Source organism: Thermobia domestica, chromosome 4, assembly GCF_964235325.1.
Source record: "Thermobia domestica chromosome 4, izTheDome1.hap1.1, whole genome shotgun sequence".
Lineage (NCBI taxonomy): Eukaryota > Metazoa > Arthropoda > Insecta > Zygentoma > Lepismatidae > Thermobia > Thermobia domestica.
The window spans coordinates 40,232,666-40,246,549 of record NC_137457.1 but is presented as its reverse complement, the minus strand read 5'-3'; positions in this window follow the sequence as shown (position 1 = coordinate 40,246,549).

The window sequence follows — 13,884 nt, the reverse complement described above, 5'->3', positions numbered from 1 at the left end:
ATATTCGGCAAATTCCATTTCTGTTCACCTCTTTATATTGTTAGGTTATATTACAAAAGCTATTTCATAGTATTTACTTTTTGAATCATATTTTATTTACCAATCTTCTTTTTTTAAAAAAAAGAAATAAAATTTGACAGGTTTTCGAATTACAGCTGTTAGTCCAAAGAGAATTGCAACTGCATCAGGTTTGGAGTAACGTGTTGCAGCAGTAGCGATGTTCTTATGTAATTTGGACATTAAGATTAAGAACATATTCATTTTAGAGTTTAGTTTAAAAGAAGCTGAAAATTTATGAGGAACAATAAGATACTTCACTGTATTGTGAACAGAGATGTGCGTCTACGCGTAAAAAAAATAGTTTACGTTTATGTGTCAACTATGCGTAGACAATGTAAACAACGTATACTATGTAGACTATGTCAAAAACACCTAATTTAATATGGCGTCGTGGACAATAAAGGAGCTTTCTTCTGTCGTTACATTGCGAAATTGCGTACAAAATAAAATGCCTAGACCAGCGAATAGTAACTTTCGAATACTTAGTTTGGTCTTGATGAAGGAAAATGAAAAGTATTATGCATTTTGTAAAATATGCAAGAAAAAAATTGGCAAATACAGCAGATTCAGGACTGAAAGCCCACAGGTGAGAATTAGTTTTGTAAATTTCATTATAAAACCAGTACTCGAAGTGAAAAATCTAAGGAAGTGGTATGTGCAGAGCCGAGTAAACATACAGATTAGATAATTCCCTCTACTTTTTATATGTTAGTCTTTTCCCTAATCTTTCGCTGTACCGAAGCAAAACAACTGAATGAGGAAATATAAACAAATGAGCAACAAAATTCTTCCTTACATTTGATAGTGGTTGTCTGCATAGTCTACACGGGAAAATGTGTAATGTAGATTACGTATAGATTGCAGTAGACAATCGTGTAGACGTAAAATTATAGATTACGGCACATCACTGATTGTGAATAAGGGATATTTGTATTACTTTCTCAAATATCATAAAGAACGTCATATACAATAATACATCATTTTCAAATATGACCAGTAAATGTTTATAATATCTTTTGTCTTACCTCGTGGAAAAGGCGTAATATTAATGCTTGGAAGGAAGTCCCTAAATTAAATCGTTTTCAATGAAATCGCAGAAATATAATTTTTATATGCGAAAATGGTTGCTATATTAATGAATATCATTATTTAGTCTCAGGCAGTCCTTTTTAACTTGTATTTTCCTCAAACAACGTTTCCAACTAATAGTTTTTTTGTTAACTGGAAGCAACTCTGAGGATCAAAATGTATTTATGTGTACACAGTGTGCAGTTATGAACGGCAATGTCTTCCATATGTAAAATATCTTGAACATTCCTTTCTGTAAAATTCTGACTGCGATTAAAATTTTTAAGTTTTATGGCTTACTTCAAATGAGTTGCTAGAGGCCACAATGTGATGTATTTCTTCAAGTTTTTCTCTTTTTTTTTTAAGTATCGATATCTTTCTGTTTCAGGTAAGACGGTTTTGCTGTGTGTGAGAAAAGAGACGTTGATTATGAAAAATGAATCAAATGGTGAAATCAGGGAAGTAGAGGAAAATGAAAGAACTCTCGTAATTAAAATAATTTAATCCTTATCATATACGACACAAAACCAAATTTAAGTAAATTCGAACAGAAACTATTCATAAACAATGTACGAGCTTTCATCTGATTCCTTTCATTAAGTTGCATGGATTTTCTTCCCATTAAAATTATTTCCATTTGGTAAAGGCTAAATTTCGCTTAAAGGTGTGCAATTTGTTAAAACCGATATGCGATTACTATAAACGTGTTCTTAGCTTAGCATATTTCTCAGTGGCACGCTGTGTTTTTTATTAACTACATTAACGTTATAACCAGAATACAATCGTCTATAGAAGGTGGGTAAATTCAATTTCAAAAATATCATTTAACTTTGTTCAATTTGTAATTTCTTCTAGTACATTTGAAATTATGACTTGTTTTAAAACACAAGTGTTATTTTCTTACTAACAAGTGTTTATATACCTACGAATATTATTTTTAATGAGATGTTTCATATCTAAATATTCATTACGTTGCATTCCTTAAGAAATATAGGAACCAACTCGGATAGTTGATTTTTGTGGTGTTTTCTCAAATATAGGTTAAATTTAGAGTTGAAAGCTTTGGATTCAGCTAAACGACAATAAAAACGAGAATAACATGTTTTATTAAATATTAAACCAAAAGAAATATGATGCAAATATAAATTAAATACTTTTCTCAATTTCGAGAATATTGTAATCATTAACCGCAAATTTATAGAAAATAGGTTTATTTGGAAAAAGGAGCATGCCTAAACATTCAAACTTATGTTCCCAATTGCATGCTGCTTTAACGTCCTTACGAGTAAAATAAAGAAAAATATACACACTAAAGTCTTAGTCTCACAGTCTGAAGAAAAAAACTTTTTCTGGTTCAAATTTTGATTCATTTTGAGAATTTATACTTTAACTATTTTTTTTTTACTTTCAATATACACTGAACACTTCTTATTCTTATTTTGTATACCTCTTAATAAAAAAAATATATTTAAACATGCCCCTTCTTTTAATAACTCTATTATGCATAGAAAGAGTATTGAGCATTACCTTTCACCTAATAATGACGAAAGGTTGGGGGGTGCACAGCCACGAAGGTTCGTAGGTGGCATCACCGATCAGCCAACAATCATATGACAAAAGTAGCCCACTACTCGCTCGTATACAAAAAAAATTAAAAGGGCTTCTAATTTTAGATTTTCATGTGAAAAAATACAATTTATCACACAACAAAATTTCTGGTAGGCGCTCAAGAAATTATATCCATCACTACATTAAAAAATTTGTTTTTTCACTTCTTCACCTTCGCCAGATCTTCTTCCAGATCATTGAGTTCTGATTCACGGATTGTACCTGATTGTATTTCCAGGGTCCTTACGTAGAAATGCAATGATGACAGCTGAAGATTCTCAATCCATGTATTCATAGGTGCCACGGATCAGAAGGCGGTACCACTCCTCCTAACGACAGGTCTCCCATTTTCATTGGCAGCTCGCAAGGTTACAACCGTGCTGTAAAACAATTAAACAAAAACAGTATCACTCCTATATTGATATTTCTACCTATAAATAGAGCATCCTAGAGCAAATTATGTGCATTGTTTTTTATCGTTCCTGCATTAGCATTTACAATTTTCCTACTTTCAAAGTATTTCTTTAAGAAATTTACATGTCTCTTAAATTTTATTTAGGATTTTATACTGTATTACACTGGTCAGCAAAATGAACCTTTTTCGCCCCCACGAACGAAAGTAGGTTATCCCTATAGGTTTCGAGCTCCTGAGTTCAAATCCGTAATCCATTTTCTCCGGAAAGTACCAGTTTTCGGGGATGAGGGGAGTGTTTCAACATAAGACCAAAAATGCTGTTTTTCATCCATAATAACTTGCACTTTATAATTTAAATATCGATATACATTATGCAGATAAAATTGCATAAAAGTTAAAGTTTAACACTTATGTGTCACTTAGTTTTCCTACTCCTCTTGTAATTACTACAGGGTGTCTCGCGTGTCACATACCAACATAAGTCTGCCAACATATTCCCACTCCCTTTACCACTGTAGTGCCTCTCCATGGTAGCTATTTGCTGGTGAAATCTTTCCCCGTGTTCGCCAGAGAACTCCCCCAAGGAACTTACATTTCTGGTAAGAAGTCCAGGTGGAAATGCAGGAAGTGTAACTTTAGGGAGATATTACATCCCATGTTACGAAATGAAGTAATTAACCTGTCCAGAATGTCTTTGTAATCAGGTGACTTATAATTCCCTATAAAGTTACTGCACAGTTCTCGAAAGGCCTCCCAGGCCTCACGTTACACTTCATTAAGCTTAGAAGAAAATGTAGTATCCTTAAAAAGTCTCTGATTTGAGGTGCCGTAAAAACAACTTCTTTCACCTTGGCCTGGCTGAGTCTTGGAAATAGTTTTCTGAGATGATTAAGTACTTCACCATCGCGGTTCATGGCCTTGACGAAGACCAACATAAGCCCTAATTTGGTATGAAAGGGTGGTAAGAATATTTTCTCCGGATCCACAAGACGTACATTAGCCACGTTCATCTTCCCTGGGACCAGTTGCTTCCTTGGTGGCCGTTTTGTGATAGTGTGCTGATCTTTGCCTCGATTATCCTAATGACACAAGAAGCAGCAGTGCTTTGTGTAACCTCCTTGTAAACCGGTGAGGGTGGCAATAACCTTAAGTTCAGCGCATACAGGCCACGGGAATGGTTCCTACTTTATTTCTGGAATAGGTTTTGCATGTTCTCGTATGTTTCTTTCATATGTACAGCGTGAGTAATAGGGATGGCTGGTTTTACATTGCCATTGTGTAGTAACACTGCCTTGAGAGTTATCCTAGAGAAATTTACGAATAGCCTCCAATCTTCAGTGTCGTTGTTTAACTTCAAAAGTGATGGAGTATCACTGTAATAATCACCATCCTTTGTAAAATTAGGAACTAGGCTCACCTTTCTTTTACTATACATCGATATATTCACACCTTGGTTTAGTAGATTCCATTGTTGAAGTCATGTTGCAAGCAACAGGACTTTAGACTTGGGAAGGTTTAAGTGTCTGATCAGATCCTTCAGCTCTTTCTTACTTATCACATGTGGTTCATTAGTGTCAGGCACTGCAGCGTAATTGGGATCTATCTGTGTACTCGAAGATTGCGCAACATCCTCTCATGCAACAGGTTCTTCATCGGATGAAGCACTGCACAGGGTGTATGAGTCTGGTGATACGGGTACAGGCAGAAAAACAGCATATCTCACAGGTCTCCTCGCGGAATACAGGTTAGGATACTTTATTTTATGCTTCATGATTTTATAGAACCTTTTATATTAGTCAGGCAGAAATAACAGTCTGAAACATGATCACGGTACTCGCGCCAAACCATAGCTACGGCAAACTGCATCGATTTATGTGTACCTTTCAACCGTGCTGTGAGAATATGCGCACACCAGTTACGCCAGATCTTGTTCGCCGATTTTACACCCGAAGTACAGATGGTAGACTGTCTTCAGGAACGGTGACACTTGCATACTTTGTCCCTTGAAAATCACTTCCCCAGATATGTAGCGGAATGAATCTGTCGAATTGTTGCAAGTTCTCGGCATGTTCGTTTAACACAAACGTCAATATTTCACGCAGAAATATTTTTCACCTATGTTATACACAGACACAGCGTAACACCACCTTCTAACACGAAGATCAACTTCAAACTGGAATATTTGTTCCACGCGACAACGTGGTGTATGTCTTGGCGCCTTTCTTTCAACGATATGTCTGTCGTCAACACAGAAGAGAGCCGACGAATTATAGCAAGTTGACTATGAAACATTTCTTCTTTAATAACGCCTAGGTTTTAGTGCATGCAGGGTGGAATGACAATAAATATTTGCAATCCAAAGGAAGCGGTACGTTTTGGGCGATTGTGAGCTACAAGAAAAATGTTCCTGTGATTCAGCCTAGTAACAGTTCTTGAATTAAGAAAAAAAATTCAGAATTATGGACTCCAAATATGGAAAACACATATTAAATACGAAAAATACGATTTTTCTGTCAATTATGGAAACAATGCCCCGCTAAAAAGAAAAACCGTACGTGCTGGAACTGTCTCGATGAGATATCCGTGATCAGCGTCTCGAAATCTATCCGGTACACACTTTAACCCTCGTGGGAGGATTTTCATGCCGACCAGTGTTATCACAGACTGTAATTGAAGTTCTGAAATGTATTATTTCGTACATTTCTCGATTGATTTTGTCTTATTTCGGTTGGTATTTCTTATGTAGTGATGCCTTATTCATATTCTTTATAAGTACCTTCAAACCTGTTGTAAAATCAGCTGAAATTCGTTTCCTATTGTAATTTTGTTTTTCTCTTTTTCTTGGTTTACTTATATTACCAGTAATGAGCTCAATTCATATTCCTTTTGTTCAATGTTTCTCTCATCTATTATTATATTTATTTGAAGACCAATTACAATCTAGTGGACTAAAAAGTGTACGGCCTAGATAAACTTCAGCTGGACTGACACCAAGTTCACTAATTATACTCGAATTTAGCGTAAATTATATCTTTTCTAGAAGTGTGGAACAATTACTTTGATTATTGGTCCAAACATAACATAATAATGTAATATTTCTTTTACAATAGAATTCGCTTTTTCCACTAAATTTTGACTAGGGTTATAAGGGCTATTAGTTACATGTTTTTATCCCTTGACTGTACAAGTAAGTCTCAAAGTTATTACTGAGAAAATATGATGCCCTCTCTAAAACTAAAGTATTTACAGTATGCATCCATAATGGTACAAAATTTTCTGTAACTTATTTATTAATAATCAAGAATTAAATTGTTCTAATTGTTCTAAAAAGGAATATCTACTAGCAATATCTGTTAGTATTAAGAAATGTTTATAGACTAAACTACTTGGAAGGGGACCTTGTACGTCAATGTAAAAGCGATATTAGTTATCTTTAATGTTTTTGAATAATAAGCTCCCATCATTTTCGAATTTTTGGTTTATTATTTTAGATTTTGCAACTCTGTTAGTAATCTCTGATTTATTTGGACATTCCTGACTACATGAACTTTTCAGCGATGCGTCCTATCATACGTTTTATCCCTTGACGTAATCCTGAACCTAGAAAGTCTTGGTGATATTACAGTATTCATCATTACAGTATTCATCATTTCTGTACTACTGCTCTTGGGACTTTATTTCCTTTACCTTCAATATTTTAAAACAAAACCCTGTCTCTGATTACGAAACCTGGTGCAGTTTACCTTACACTACTTGTATAATAATTCCATTTTAACTTATGACGGAACTAGCGTTCGGGTGTTATAAGATTCGTGAAAGGGATTTAGCCAAGGGTTTAAGCCACGTTCTTATCGTCACTGACGAGTCCATCAAATTGTGAAATCAAACAGAACATTCCTTATTCTTGGTCTCATATACATTGTGTTCGTGTCTCTAAACGCCTCTTGTAGTCTCGAGAAGGATCTTTAAATGGGTAGTTGGACGTAAGATTAAAGACCTCATCCTTGAATAGAGGAATAAATGTACCAGTGCACCATGCCGCAGAAATATTGAAAAAGATAAAAATAATATTAATAAATTCATGCAAAATACGACAATACTTATCCTATTGAAGAAAATATCGCTATAATATACGCAAAGTTATACTATTAAAGCAGAGATTAACACTCACGACAGAGATATTAACACTCACGATAACTATTTTCAATGCATATATTTTAACCTTAAGGGAATCATAAGTACATTCGTCACATAAACAATATATTCTAGTAAATAAGAAATTGGCCCATAACTACTATATGCGACAATAAAGAAATTTTGAGATTTATTTGTCTATTGCTTAACTCAAATATGTTTGTTTTGAGAAGACTATGTCATTTTCTTTTACCTCATACTAAGTTTCTTCTTTCAGGTTATTCGTAACATTTCGTTTACGATAATCTAATTTCTTTTCAAGTCTGCAATGACGAATTTATTGTCCCACAATACATGTTCATCTTCACCTTTTTCACTTACAACAACACCAAAGTGTTTAAATATGGATTTAGATGGTTTTATGTTTAAATGCAGAAGAGCAGGACTTACCCCAAAACTACAAGAAATTGAATAATTTTGCAAAATCATGATTTGGGGAATGGACTTTTCCCAAGTTGTGTGGTCCCGCCAAGTGAACTTTGTGGTGGACAAACACCGTGTGCGTGGGTTTTCTCGGGGTTCTCCCGTTTCCTCCCACTTTCTTCGTTCTAACATTTCATTAGTTACTCATTATCACCGTCTGCTTTAGCCTAACCGACATAACCGTGGGACGTAAAACTCAAAATTTCATTTCATTTCATTTCCAAGTTGTGTGGTCTTCACTGCAAAACAATTTGAACAAACGACTAATTCCACAATGGATCCTTTCGACTGGATTAGAAGAAGCATGATAAATTCTTTAAATTTTCTTGAAATTTTTCTTTAAAATTTCGAGAAATAAAATAGCTACCATTGTCTACAAAACGAACATTAGGAATAAGTAAATGCAAAAAAAGCAATAATTCTAAACAACATAAAACACATTTTGTGGAAACTTTTCGTATCGGATACAATGCATAATACCTGGTAAAATATCCGTGATCGACAATGCATATATGTAACCTGATGAAGAAGAAACACATGGTTCTAAAATGTTAATGGAAAGAAGTGAACGTGGACCATTCGCAGTAATGCTTTCCTTTGGTCTTGCCGGGGAAGAAGTTTCTACTTTCGTTACCTTACATACAATAAAATAATTAATTAAAATACTAATATATTTTCTTGTTTTGTTCCAATAACAAATTTCATTCAAAAAACCAAAAGCTTTTTTTCAATTGGAAAGTGCCCTCGTTCACAATGCATATGTTCTACAGCAATAGGAACTAATGAAGTTGAAATACAAATTCTCCAGTAATCTGGAAAATGAAAACTGTTATTCAAAAGTACACCGTTTTCTAACTTATAGAATTTTTCAAGGTTTCTGTTTCTCACAATATGGATTATTGGGATTCTGAAGAAATTCACTTATATTCTGAATGTTCACGTTGATTTTTAAATAATTCCTGTATGGTCATATTTCCGATAATGATGGTAACAGTTGTAGGTTATTCACCGTATGAGTTTCACTCCTGGTGCCAAAACGATACCTAAGAAAGAATCACTGGCTCTATTATCAATTCCTCGGATATCTACAACTTCCAAGTTAAAACCTTCTAATTCCGAGTTTCAAAGCGGCAAATGAAAATTCCAATGCATCATTTTATGCAAATACACTAAATAGTGATGTGTATTCACTTTGACATGTTTACCATATAGTAAATTTCCCCATTTACGAATTGCGGTTACTACAACAAAAGCTACCTGTTCCGTTGTTGTGTAGGAGCATTGCGCTCTATTAGGATATTAGTATGAAATCCAATGATATGACGCTGACCAATAATTACCTGAAAAATTGTACAAGCCAATGCGATTTTTGAATTATCAGTGAAAAATCAGAATCAAGCTTCGGATGACTGAGAACGACATCTTTGACTAAACTGTCTTTCAGAGACTGAAAACTACTTTCATGTTCTGGAGTCCAAATACGTTTTTCCCTTTCTTGGTAAGTTCAAATGAAGGAGAAGCCAATTCTGCAAATTTATGCACAAATTTCGAATATCAATCAAAAAGACCTAATACTTTTTGTAATTGTTTCAAATTCGAAGGCCGAGGCAAGTGGTGAATAACTTCTCGATACCAAGTATCCTTACTTATACTTTAAAGTGTTACAATAAAACATATAAAGTTAAATGAAGTTTTACAAAATGAAGATTTTGAAAGGTTTACAGTCATATTGGTGTCGAATAATGTAACACTACATCTAGACACAATAACCACTGGTCTAGTAAGTGCAATTGCTCTTGAAAAGAAAATGATGGGATACTGAGGTCATCAATATACGAGATAATTTTATTATATAACGCATAACCTAACACTTTTCGTAGTGCATCAATTAAAGAAACAGAACCATTTATGTATCCAAATGCGACTACAGTAAGCCTATATATATGCCCGTTCCATAAAAGGCAATAAAATAGACAACAAATTGTGAATACGACGATACAAGGTCAATTTACCTAACGTACTTACCACCATGGAATTTTAGTAATAAATCATCAGTTTTACTTACTTTCAATTGTTTTAATTTGACATGCCGATTCAGCTCAGTGAAATCAACTACTATCTTGGTTAACTTTTAATTTTGTTAGCAACATAGAAAATGGGATGGCTATGACTGAAACAGCTTCCTCACTAACCCCTAATTTTAACCATTCTTCAATTTGTTTGTGAATACTTTCTATAAAATGATAGGGAAGTGTCTACTGTCGTTTAACAATGGGATAAGTACCATCAACGTCAATGGAATATTGATATTGATGGAATTTACCAGGGTAATCAGTAAAAATTTTTCTATTTTTCACCAAAAAATCAAATAATTGTTGTTGCTTCTCACTATTGAAATGACCAAATTCATGTACCCTTTCTCTTATTTCATTTATGGTTGCTACAGCATGTACATTTTAGAAATCGTTATTTTTTTTTCTAACACATTATCCCCACTAGTTTCATGTTTTTCTTGTCTATCACAATGTGCATTTCTAATTTCGTCATTAATTAGTGATATTTGCAAAGCGTAATATACAAATAATAAATTTTCCTCTACAGGTTTATTAATAATAAAATCCTTTACACTAAAATCTTTACAATCTTTGTTAAATTGAGAGTATACTTGGTTTTGTTCATTTAAGACACGAATCCACTTTCGCTCTAATTTATTTCTTTCTAAAACCAAATTGTTAATTACAAGACGTGCTGAAGATGAGTGGTTGTAATAAAGTTTGAACTCAGAACTTTCTTCTGAAAGATTACCATTTTCTACAATAAAACCAGAATTATTATTAGCAGGCTTATTTTTTCGGTCAGCATGTGTCAAAATTTTCTTAGTTCGATATTTCCTGATTTCCATACTACATAACTTTCAGTGAGGATTGGGAAAACAACATCTTTCTTTCTCTTAGAAGAACTAGTTACGTTTTCCGTAAAATCTATCATAGCTTCTTCATATGTGAGGAAATTAACTCCTAAAAGACACTCAGTATTCAGTTCAGATACAAACAAAACTCTTTCGTCGAACAGTAAATGCTTTATTTCCACACACATATTTATTTCGTCTTCCACCTGCTCTTTTGGTTTACCTGAATAATTTACAGGAGAATATGTAGTGCAGGTCTTAATTGCGGGTTGGAAATTACGGAAGAAATACGTTTCCACGACTTAAAACTAAGAAGAGAGACAGGCACCTGTATCGCCCAACCCTTTTAGTTGTGTATTCCATATATTACGATAAATTTCTGCAGTTCGAATACATCATCATCGTGAATTTTTCATATGATCAAATATTTCAGTCTTATCTTCAGAAATTTCTATGTCCCAATTGATGACATTATTAATATTCTACTTAACACTACATATTCTACAGGAAAAGTTGGGGTGAGTGCGTTTTCACCACAAAAATATTCAACATTAACAACAATTTCATTAGCTTCACCAGAAGCACTCTCTCGGTAGAGTGATTTTATGATTACCTGGTGTAGAAGGAGGAGGAAGGGCAGGTTGTTGACTAAAATTTGCAGAAAATGCTGGCTGATTCCGAAAATGAGGAACTGCGAAAAGTTTACGCTTATGCCCACCATCTCCTGCGCTCCTTCCTTTAGTATAGTTTCTATTTTCTTGACCTCTATTTGGAATAAGAAAACCTCCACTTTCAAAATACTGTTTAGAATAAATATTATTAAGTTTACCGTTATGCGTAGAATTTTAATTTTTAATTTTACCTTGGAATTGTTTTTTTTTGTTGGCTTTTTAGTCTGGTGCTGCTGTTGATTCATTTGTTTTCCATTAGCTTGATTCGCGCATACATTAACCATATTCCCACGCATTGATTTCTTGTCAAAGGCAGCATTTGTTTTAGAATGTTCATTGTTCTTTAACAACGTTTCAAGGTTTCGAACAACATCTAACAAAGTCTGTAAATCAAGCGATTGCAGCAAGACTTGTTGTATTAGTTTTTAAAGTAATATGACAACAACAGTTTTATTCTGTTCAATATGAATTCCTCACTAACATTGCTATTCAATTCCCCAATTCTGTGATAATGATCAGCTACAAATTGGTAAACTGTACCGTTAACTTTGGGGTCGTATCCTTTTGATTGAAACACGGACATTTTTCCAGCTACTACTTGAGGGGATTCCAACTGTTGATTAATAGCAATTACAAAGTCATTGTATCTAATTTGCGAGTAATAAGACAAGATTTAGAAAAGCTTTGGTTTAGAAAATCCAAATTATCTAAATACTGCGCTTTTGGGGTTTGCATGAGTTTAATAATTTTTAAAGAATTTCCAGAAACTTAGATGGAGTAATTTCGCGCTTTCATAACCTATTTTTTTCAAAAGACTCAATGTAAGTGCGCTTAATGGAAATAGCATCTTAATCGGTACCGCTTCCCTATGATGAGTGCGATTGCGGTTTGTATTTTTAGATTTTAGTTTTTAAACCTGGTTTCGTAGATGCTGTTGGTAATCTCCCTACTCCTGCGGTTAGTAGAACTACAAGAGAATTTGATACACTATCGTATCCTGAATTAATATTGCTACGAGTGTTTTTGATACTATCAGGGCTGAATTCAACATGCAAATTTAGGATTTGGTTTGTATCAAAGTTATTTGGGTTTCTGGCATTCGCAATTTTTGACTGAGGTTACCAGTAACGTTTTTAACCTCCAAACAGTACTCTGAATTTGAATATGCTGTTTTGATTCCTTTTCTCTATCTCTAGTTCTACTACGCTACTGCTATTGAGATCAACAGTATTCTTGAGAAAATGTAACGATTGTTTAATGCGGCCAATTTCCATGCCCCTATTGCTCACATTACTTTCATTCACTGCTATCTTATGCATGCACTCGGCCCATGTGGTTGGTTAGTTTGAATTCTACCTTCAATATCTCCCATCATGCTTTGGTAATAACATGTTTCCTTTTAAAGATCTATGATTTTAATACCATGAATTTCAAGAATTTGTTTGAATTCATGCTTAACTTGTGTTATAGAACAACTACTTTGGGATTCAATTTGTTGAATCGTTAATGACAACTCATTCCGCATCTCTAACAATATATCGCTGGTTTGTAACTTACTTTGAATAAATCGATAGTCTAAATCGGTTTTGGGTTCTAATTTCTAATTTGAATGAATTGGAATCTGTATTCCTCGGATACCGTTACCAATTTCTTGTATTGACACGACATGTTTTTCAAGGAATTCAACTACTTCTGTTTTCAGAATATCAACTTGTCTAATAATTCAAGATGATTATCTTGCGTGAGTTGGTTCCTTTCAGGTAATTCCACAGAAAACTTTTTCATTGCTTTAAGCAGTGCTTATAACTCGTAGGTCGTAGCGATTATAAGATGGAATGTCACACTATTAAAGTGAAATACACAATATATATGAAACTAATAAAATGGCGTTGAATGTAAGATGTAACACAGTCCAAAGATCCATTCTATGACGATACTAGATTTCGGTCCATACGAAGAGAAGAGTAGGTGGGCAACCACACACAGAGAGAGAAACTTTTGAGCGAGAGACTTTGAAGCATTCCAATTCCAAGAATTTTGTCTTGGTGCACACTAATTCCAAGAAATCCTCTTCCGTGTATGAGTTGTTCAAGGAGCTATAACGATAACGCTATAAATTCTGCGTCTGCACATTGTAATTCCTGTAAACACTTATTTGAATGATGAAGCTTTCAAAAATATATAAATTATATTGTTCTCTTTTTCGTTCATATAATGAAATTTCTTCTATTTCCAGAGAAGTAGGTGAAAATAAGCTTTATTGTAAACTGTGGTTATAAAGTTGGTTTGACTATTGACAGAAAAGTTCAGGCAAACTATATCGAATGGAAGGTTACTTATCCTTTCTATAAGAGTAATATGTTATCTCTGTCTATCGTTATTTTTCAAAATTCAGTTTAAAGCTTCCGAATCTGTGAAATTGGTATTTTTTATGGCAAAAGGTCCAAATTTTGATAGGGCTGAAGCTAATGATTTTAATTCTAATTCGAAAACGTTTTTCCTCCTATCTGTGTCAGTAACTAATTGAAAATACAAAT